General features: G+C 31.9%; 1 pseudogene; it reads right to left on the bottom strand.

Annotated features, from left to right (window-relative positions):
* Positions 1 to 4,157: 4,157 nt before the first annotated feature.
* LOC149156466 (vacuolar iron transporter homolog 3 pseudogene) lies at positions 4,158 to 4,919 on the bottom strand (annotated as a pseudogene).
* Between the last annotated feature and the right edge of the window lie 4,553 nt (positions 4,920 to 9,472).

Consider the following 9,472-nt stretch of genomic DNA (forward strand, 5'->3'; position numbering starts at 1 on the left):
TAGCTTCCCCCAACTCCCAAATAGGCATTGTTCGAGCCGGATTTTTGGCTTGGACACTTGTTTATAGGTTTAGGTTTAAAATGTTTATTACTTATAAATTTGATATAAAGACCCCATAGTTTTTTTTCCACTGCGAATTGGGGATTGTAAGTTAGTTAGGGGTTTTGTTACATGAGCTAGGTTTTAAATGTAATGGTACCCACATCCAATGTCTTAGGAGAGGGTATGGGAATGTTGATGTATGCGTTATCATGAGGGAGAGAGGAGGATGAAGTGTGGATGTACCATGAAGAGAGGGAGTTATCAAGTTTGGATGTTACTTGTGACATTTTAACCATTTTTAACATTTCTTTAAGAGGTTTGAATCTGAGATTTGATTGGATTAAAACACACCGAAATGATTGATCCGGACACCTCTCTCCACACACATAGTAATTGTAACAACAAATTTCTTAGGATTAAAACAAAAATTGATTGATCTACTCCTCTTTCTCCACATATATATATCACTTATTATAAAAGATCAAATCTATTATAATGGTTACATTTTATTAAGTATAGACTAGATGTGTAGGTGTAATGTAAGTATGTAAATAATTTTAAATTAAATGTCGGTTCAATTAAAAAATGATAAAAAGTTAAAAGTGATAGTCAAGATGAGAATAAACATGAGTATAACCATTTTAAAGTTGGTTTTATTAATCATAAAAAGTTGAAGTAATAAAAATATTTAAATTCAATTTGTTATATTTTGATTTTGTTATTAACTTGTAAATAGGCTTTGCTACACTACCATGGGTCCATACCATGGGTCAACACCTCATGCAAAAATACCATAACTTATTTCAAAACAAAAATGAGTATAGACATTGTGCAAACATGAGTATAAACATTGTGTAAACATGAGTATAAGCATTTAAATGTTGGCTTGATTAATAATAAAAGGTTAAATGAATAAAAAGAATAAAATTGAGTCTGTTATATTTTGATTTTGTTATTAACTTGTAAGTACTCTTTGATACAATACCATGGGACAATACCATGGCTAATCAACACCACATGCTAAAAAACCATAACTTATTTCAAAACCAAAATATTTTATAACAATATGACAATATTCTTAACTATAGGCTATGTTAGAATACCTTGGGTCAACACCATGGCTTATCTATACCAAATTCCCAAAAATCATAACTTATTTCACAATCAAAATATTTTATAACAATATGGCAAGTTCCTTAACCATATATACGTACCTGCAATTTTCCATGATATTATGAACTTGTGAATAGTCTTTGTTACAATACCATGGCTTATCAATACCAAAATTGTTATAATACCATGGCTTATCAATACCAAATGCTAGGAAAGCTTAACTGATTTCACAATCAAAATATTTTATAACAATATGACAAGATTCTTAACCATGGATATTCACCCTCACTTTGCCACGGATATTATTAACTTGTAAATAGGCTTTGTTACAATACCATGGTTTATCAATACCACATGCCAAAAACCCATAACTTATTTCACAATCAAAATATTTTATAAAATATTTTATTTTAATTTCATTTTATAACATTTTTTTAATTGAATCTAAAAGGAAAAGAATTATAATTACTTTCTAGATTTATCTAAATCCTCTATCCTCACATATACTAGAAAATATTCCCCTGAAAAATAAATCAAGGTTTTAATAAAATTAAAAATGAGAATACTTTTATATATAAAGATGTGAAATTTATATAATATAAATAATATTATTAATAACTAATATAGATCCACCTTAACCAAATATGCAATTCACGAGAGAAAGAAAATGACTAACAATAATAGAGGAAATATATTGCATTATTTTCTTAAGTTTTTCATTATTGTATTTTCTTTGACATGATTTAAAATATGTACTTTCTTAAATACAATACAATGGCATCAACCTTAAGGGATAGAGAAAGGGGGGGAGTGAGAGGGAGGGAGATAGTGACAAAATTGGAGGGTGGGGAGAGAGAGGAAAGAAGAGAGAGAGGAGGGGAGAGAGAGAAGGAGAGAGGGAGAGAGAGAGATGTTGGAGGTGGAGGGAGAGGGAGGAAAGAATAAATACATAAAGAGGTAAATGTGGACAGAGAGAGGGAGTGACAAGGGAGAGATAGAGAGAGAGAGAGGGAGAGAGAGGAGGGAAGAGAGAGAAGAGGAGAAGAGAGAGATAGGGAGAGAAGGGGAAGAGAAAGAGAGAGGGAGACACAAAGGTAGAGGGGAGAGAGATAAGGGAAAAAGGAGGGAGATAGTGACAAAGTTGGAGGGATAACAGAGGAGTGATGAGCGGGGGGAGATAGAGGGAGGTAGGACATAAAGGGAAGAGAGGAAGGAAGAGAGAGAGGTCTCAAGAGGGATAAATAGAGAGAGATGGAGTTGGAAGGGGGGAGATATGGAGGGAAGAAGAAAGACATAGAGGAAGAAAGGTTGAGACAGATAGGAAGTGACAAGGGAAAGATGGAGAGATGAGTGTGGGAGGAAAGAGAGGGAGAAGGAGAGAGAGAGAGAGAGGGAGATATGGTGAAGAGAGAGAAAGAGAGAGATAAGGGGAAGAGAGAGAGAGAGAGAGAGAAGGTGAAGAGAGAAAGATATATATAAGGGGAAGAGAGAGAGAGGGAGAAGAAGGGGGAGCGAGAGAGAGAAATAGACGTGGGGAGAGAGTGTGTATACTTGGGGGGTGATATAGAGAGAGGAAATAAGAAAGAGACATAGATACAAATATATATATTATATAATATTAGATAACCAACCTAGATCCATTTTAACCTGAGATCTATAAGTGTCAAGAGGGATCAAATCTCTTTAGGTGCAAACCTTTCCTCAAATTTTGCACTCAAGAAAGGGGTTTGCACCTCAAGAAATTTGATCCTTCTCGGTGCTTGATAAAACTGTGGTTAAGATGGATGAAGGTTGGTTGTAATTTGATCCCTCTTGGTGCTTGATAGATTTGTGGTTAAGATGGATCTACGCGGGTTGTAACAACAAATTTCTTATGATTAAAACACAAATTGATTGATTTGGTCGCCCCTCTACACACATAGTAATTGTAACAACAAATTTCTTATGGTTAAAACATTTCACTATAAATGAGAAGTCTATATCATCATGTGTTTAACATAAATATAAAATTTAGAAACATTTACACAATTTATAAATTTTTATATCTATAATCCAGACTAACTAAAAATACGTAAAAACTTTTGATATATATATATATATATATATATATATATATATATATATATATATATATATATATATATATATATATATATATATATATATATATATCACTTATTATAAAATATCAAATTTATTAAAATGTCTATTTTTAATTAAATATAAAGTAGATATATAATTGTAATGTAAATAATTTTAAATATCAATTCAATTAAGAAATAATAAAGCAAATTGAAAAATATAACATGTTTGCTTCACTACAAGACTATCTCAAGTAGAAAGGCATCTCTCATGTGATATTAATATCAAAAATCACAAACCTATTTCTGCTTTCGAGTCTTAATGTTTTTTAAATCTCGTAACATATTTAAAGGTCAATCATGTTCTGTATTGTGTTTCAGTATATTTCGTTTCTTCTACTTTATTGTGTCTAACAAAATAAGAGGGACGCATAGAGACATGACAAACTTCATATCAATAAATGTAACAACCCTATGTCACGAAGAATTTTTGATAATATAAAGTTTTTAAATTTCAATTTAAATTTAAATTTATTACTGATAATATTTTTGAAATGTCCTCATTTCGATGTTAAAAGCTAGCGATTTATGCATAGTGCCTATTCTACAATTCAGAAATTACCTTTCAATACACTGAAAAAATAAGAGAAAAAAGTGAAAACAATTTTCAAAATCATACAACTTTAAGAATTGTCTCACCTTTAAAAGAAACGAAGTTTATAACAAAAACAAATTCGTAGATTGTATTACAACCGTGCAATACATGGCTAAACATTACTTAATATATATTGGAAAATAATTACAGCAGCTGCACATAGAATGACTGGATACATAAAACACATGAAGACATGCAGTTAATGGCTAGCATGAATCTAAATAGGTGGGGATGAGGGCGATATTTGGAACCTATATGCACTTAAATTATACTCGCGTCCCAAGTAGCTTGAGCAAGCCATAGGTTACTAACATGGCCATCCACCCTCCGATCAATACCCTCAGAGTTCCTTTCACTATGGGAGAACGGCCATAGTAAGCTCCCAGAGCACCAAAAGCGGCAAGGGTCACGCTGGACACTCCTGCCACAATTCCAACTCTCACAAAGTAATTGGTGATGAACGCTGCGGAGAATAACGGAACCACTCCTCCCACACCAAAAGCCACGGACGATGCAAGCGCTGCTTGGAAGGGGTTCGGAAGGTTCTCACCATCATCATCTTTTGAATTTGCAGATGTAGCCGGGCTTGGTGTTGTAATTGTAGTGGGAGATGCAAAGGGTGAATCGCTAGCGAGCTGTTGAACAAGCTGAAGTTCTATGGACGTTTCCTCAGCCAGCTTATTTGCTCTTATTTTAATGTCAGAGAGTTGGGCATCACGTTGAACATACACAGAAACGAATTCCCCAATGGCCATGCTGCAAGCACCAGCCACCAGAGCCGCCAACCCTGATACAACCACCATCTTTTTGTTTGGTTGCACTGCTCCCACTCCTAGCATTAACGATGCCGTGGTCACCAATCCATCGTTTGCTCCCAGCACAGCTGCCCGAAGCCACTGCCCTCTTTGTTGAGAATCTTCTCTCGGTTTTTCTATCCTTACCGTCTCCTGAAGCGTTCCTTGTGGAATCGAAACGCTAACATCCAGACCTTCGGTAGATGGGGATAAGGATGGGACAATTGTAGCCATTTGGAACTAAAATTGTTACTTCTGTAATCACTGAAAACAATGAAAATGATCAAAACAAGCAGCAACGGATAGTAATATGAAAGAAAAGGATAATGGATAGATATTGCAAGTTTAATATTGATCTGGCCTACTACTGTAAATATAGATTTCTTACTTTTTCAGATAACAAGAACTAAGGTCGAAGGCACTGTCAATAAACATTACATACCTGATGAGAGTCTGCTTCCCTCTCGTGTGAAATAGCAGACTGATATTTAGGAAGCAGAAAAAATCAGAGATGTATTCAGCAGGCACGAAACTATATAAAGAAAACTATACCACGAAACTATATAAAGAAAGAAAACTCATGTAGAAACGTGGGCAGATATAATCCCGAGGCTTGTTCTCCACACTCAAGGAGGTTGCTTTATGTAGTAAATTTTCAAGGTGAACGTGGCTTTTGATTTCATGAAAGGCTCCACGGCGGAGCCCGAGAATTGACCGCCATTGGCGTAGACAGTTTGTCGTTGTCGGTTCATTTCGGTACACACAACAAGTGCATGTATTTTGAATGTTGACAGATGCCGCATGTAAGGAGCGTGCTGGGGATTATCCATTTTTTTCAATCCTAGTGTGAATGTGATGTTACCTGCGAATCCTACAGGAACTATAGCGGGTATCTGCAGCTGTTTAACGAAAAAGGTAGGGCAATCCAGGTCGGTGAGTAGTATATTCGTTCCAAATTTATTCTGTCCTATGTTCCTAGTTAAAACGCATATGTGTATTATTAAAGTATCGTGATTTGGATCTCATCTTACACAGATATACCGTTTACACCTCTTCGCACTCTAGCTATAATGTTTATACTTCTTCCAACTTTATTTTTCCACTGTTCACCAGATTCGAAAGTCACATACAGTAAAAGACTGAAAACCTTTGCTAATGAGAAGATTTGTTTTGTTGGCCCAGACAACTCAGTTGGTATTCTGGAATATGGGAAATCTTTTAAATCTAAGAGATGTTGCTTCAAATCTTTCTGTTTGCGACCAGGGTTAAGGAGAGGAATGGTTTAAATTTAAGAGTAGGTAAGTTTACTAGTAATTCGTGTCAGGCAGCATATAGTTGATTTTTTTGAAGTCCATAAAAACAAATATTTATATTTGTTTACTTGATAAAACTAAAATAACTATATAAATTAAATGGAGAGATGTCATAATAAGTAACAAAATATATATATACACAACAAGATTTAAGAATAACAATATATCTATAAAACAAAATATATATACATTTAAAATAACAAAAAACAGAACAGACTTTTAATGACAAAGATTTATTTTTATTAAGGAAATTTTTAATTAGCAAATAATTTTTGTTTAGTAATCTTCGGCAAAATCACATAATCAATCTTATGTCGACGCGTTTCGAACCAACGAGTGTGGTTCATCGTCAGGACAAGTTGAGGAACTAATCTGGGTTAGGTTGAATAAATAGAGTGTGAAGAGACTCCAACGGCTATATTGCAACAGCTAATTTTGACCTGATGACCAAAGTCAAACTAATAATTTTATTATTATTAGTTAGTTGAGCAATAAATTTATTGTTTTTAAATATAATGGTTATTATATTTATTAAAAACCTATATTTATTATTATTTAATTACAAATAAATAGTATTAAATTACTATTTGGATATTTATTTAATAAAAATTGTTTATATCTAGGGATCCAATGGTAAACTAGATATAATAGTAATTAATAAATTATGGTAAACTAAATATAATTTATATTTAGTTTACCATAATTTATTAATTACTATTATATCTAGTTTACCATTGGATCCCTAGATATAAACAATTTTTATTAAATAAATATCCAAATAGTAATTTAATACTATTTATTTGTAATTAAATAATAATAAATATAGGTTTTTAATAAATATAATAACCATTATATTTAAAAACAATAAATTTATTGCTCAACTAACTAATAATAATAAAATTATTAGTTTGACTTTGGTCATCAGGTCAAAATTAGCTGTTGCAATATAGCCGTTGGAGTCTCTTCACACTCTATTTATTCAACCTAACCCAGATTAGTTCCTCAACTTGTCCTGACGATGAACCACACTCGTTGGTTCGAAACGCGTCGACATAAGATTGATTATGTGATTTTGCCGAAGATTACTAAACAAAAATTATTTGCTAATTAAAAATTTCCTTAATAAAAATAAATCTTTGTCATTAAAAGTCTGTTCTGTTTTTTGTTATTTTAAATGTATATATATTTTGTTTTATAGATATATTGTTATTCTTAAATCTTGTTGTGTATATATATATTTTGTTACTTATTATGACATCTCTCCATTTAATTTATATAGTTATTTATGGTAAACTAAATATAATTTATATTTAGTTTACCATAATTTATTAATTACTATTATATCTAGTTTACCATTGGATCCCTAGATATAAACAATTTTTATTAAATAAATATCCAAATAGTAATTTAATACTATTTATTTGTAATTAAATAATAATAAATATAGGTTTTTAATAAATATAATAACCATTATATTTAAAAACAATAAATTTATTGCTCAACTAACTAATAATAATAAAATTATTAGTTTGACTTTGGTCATCAGGTCAAAATTAGCTGTTGCAATATAGCCGTTGGAGTCTCTGCACACTCTATTTATTCAAGCTAAGCCAGATTAGTTCCTCAACTTGTCCTGACGATGAACCACACTGGTTGGTTCGAAACGCGTCGACATAAGATTGATTATGTGATTTTGCCGAAGATTACTAAACAATGTTATGGATCACAGAAGTCTAAATTCCTAAATAATTTTTATTATAATATTTTGAGAAAATATTATTATAAATTTACATAAATTTTTATTTTAATTAATCAATTTATTTAAAAAGATAATTGTTTAAGTATAAATATACCCATTTTAATTTGGGTCTACTATTATAAATATTATAGAAATTAAGCCTCACACGTTCTTCCAAAAATATACAAACCTATCACTGTAGAAAAAATAATAACAAATTCAGTGTGACGCATGATCATTGCGATAGGAAAGAGCTGATAGGAAAGAGCTAATCAGCCATATATTGGGTACGCCCTCAGAGCAGCACGCGACTTAACGCGATAACACGAGAGCGGGCAAATTCGGCATTAAATAATATTTCCCCGCTCCGTGTTATCGGGCTAAATGGCGTACTGCTCTGAAGGCATTAAATACCCAATATATGACTGATTAGCTCCACCCATTGCGATATATACTTTTTAAAAAAAGAGTGTCGAAGTGCACGCGCAATAAGCGTGCCGACCATGAGGCCGCTAACGCTGTCATAACTTAAATGAAATGGAAGTGGATAGAAAATGTAACGGCGGACGTCACGATCTACGTATTTGTGGTACAAGACATTGTACTGGCAGGAATAATAACCTAGCGAGTTTTTATCCGCTGCATTCACATGATTTTTCTATCCTATCATATGGGTCCAGAGCATCATATGGATCCCAGAGCAGAGCAATAAAATATATAAATGTTTGTCATATATTTTATATATATAATTTGACTGGGTTTTAATATGATTAAGAGTATGAGTTTTTAATAGATTTAAAATTAGAGGAGTAGAATATGTATGTTTTTGTAGATTCAGCAGCGAAATTATTACTTAAAAATAAATCTTTTTTGGCACAAACAAAAAAATTTATACACCAAAAATAATGAGTGGCTTGAGAATAATTTTAAAATTACATAATAATAATATTTATTTATTCGTTTATACATTATAAACTCATGGTCTTAAAAAGCACGAGTTTATAATGTGTGGCTGTAGGATCACTGGCCGTCATTCAATGCTTAACGTAACATACATAAACTTATAGATCAAGAAATAGCAACACATGACATAAAATATGGTTGCAGGGCTATGGCGGTAGATTTTCTACATAGTATTCAAATGCAAAAACACTACCTCAAATAGTGGAAACAAATGGTCCTCCAGATTAATATGATTGCCAATTCAAATTGAGAAAACAAATAATAACATTAAAAGTGATAATGTTCAATGAGTATTTAGTTGCCAATCCCGTGATTCCATGAACACAATATTGTCGCAGTATTACTCGTGTTTATAGTTTTTGCTTTTTACAACAATTAGAATGACAAAGTATGTGATTCACGAATTGTGAGTAATTTAAATACGTTATATCTCTATTTTATTTTGAAATTTTCAATTAAAAAATGTAATATTTAATTGGTATCAGATTTTTTTTTATTTAAATTATTGGAAAGGCTGAGATATGCACTTTCAACAAAGATCCTCATGTACTTGTACCCCAGAACAATATTTTTATGCATGGTAGTGCAAATTAATGGTTTTCTCTTATGATGTGTTAGTTAAAATAGAAATCTCGAAAAATAATAATTAATATACTAAACTCATATTAATGGTATATGTGTACATTTTTACATTACTGTGTAAGAAACTGAAATGTAAGAAATTGAGTTAGCTTCCACGCTAATTTATGAAGTATGGGTATATCCTACAAGAT

Source organism: Pinus tabuliformis, chromosome 9 (genome assembly GCF_031772625.1).
Source record: "Pinus tabuliformis cultivar Carrire ecotype Pingquan chromosome 9, CPIR1, whole genome shotgun sequence".
In the NCBI taxonomy this organism is placed as follows: Eukaryota; Viridiplantae; Streptophyta; class Pinopsida; order Pinales; family Pinaceae; genus Pinus; species Pinus tabuliformis.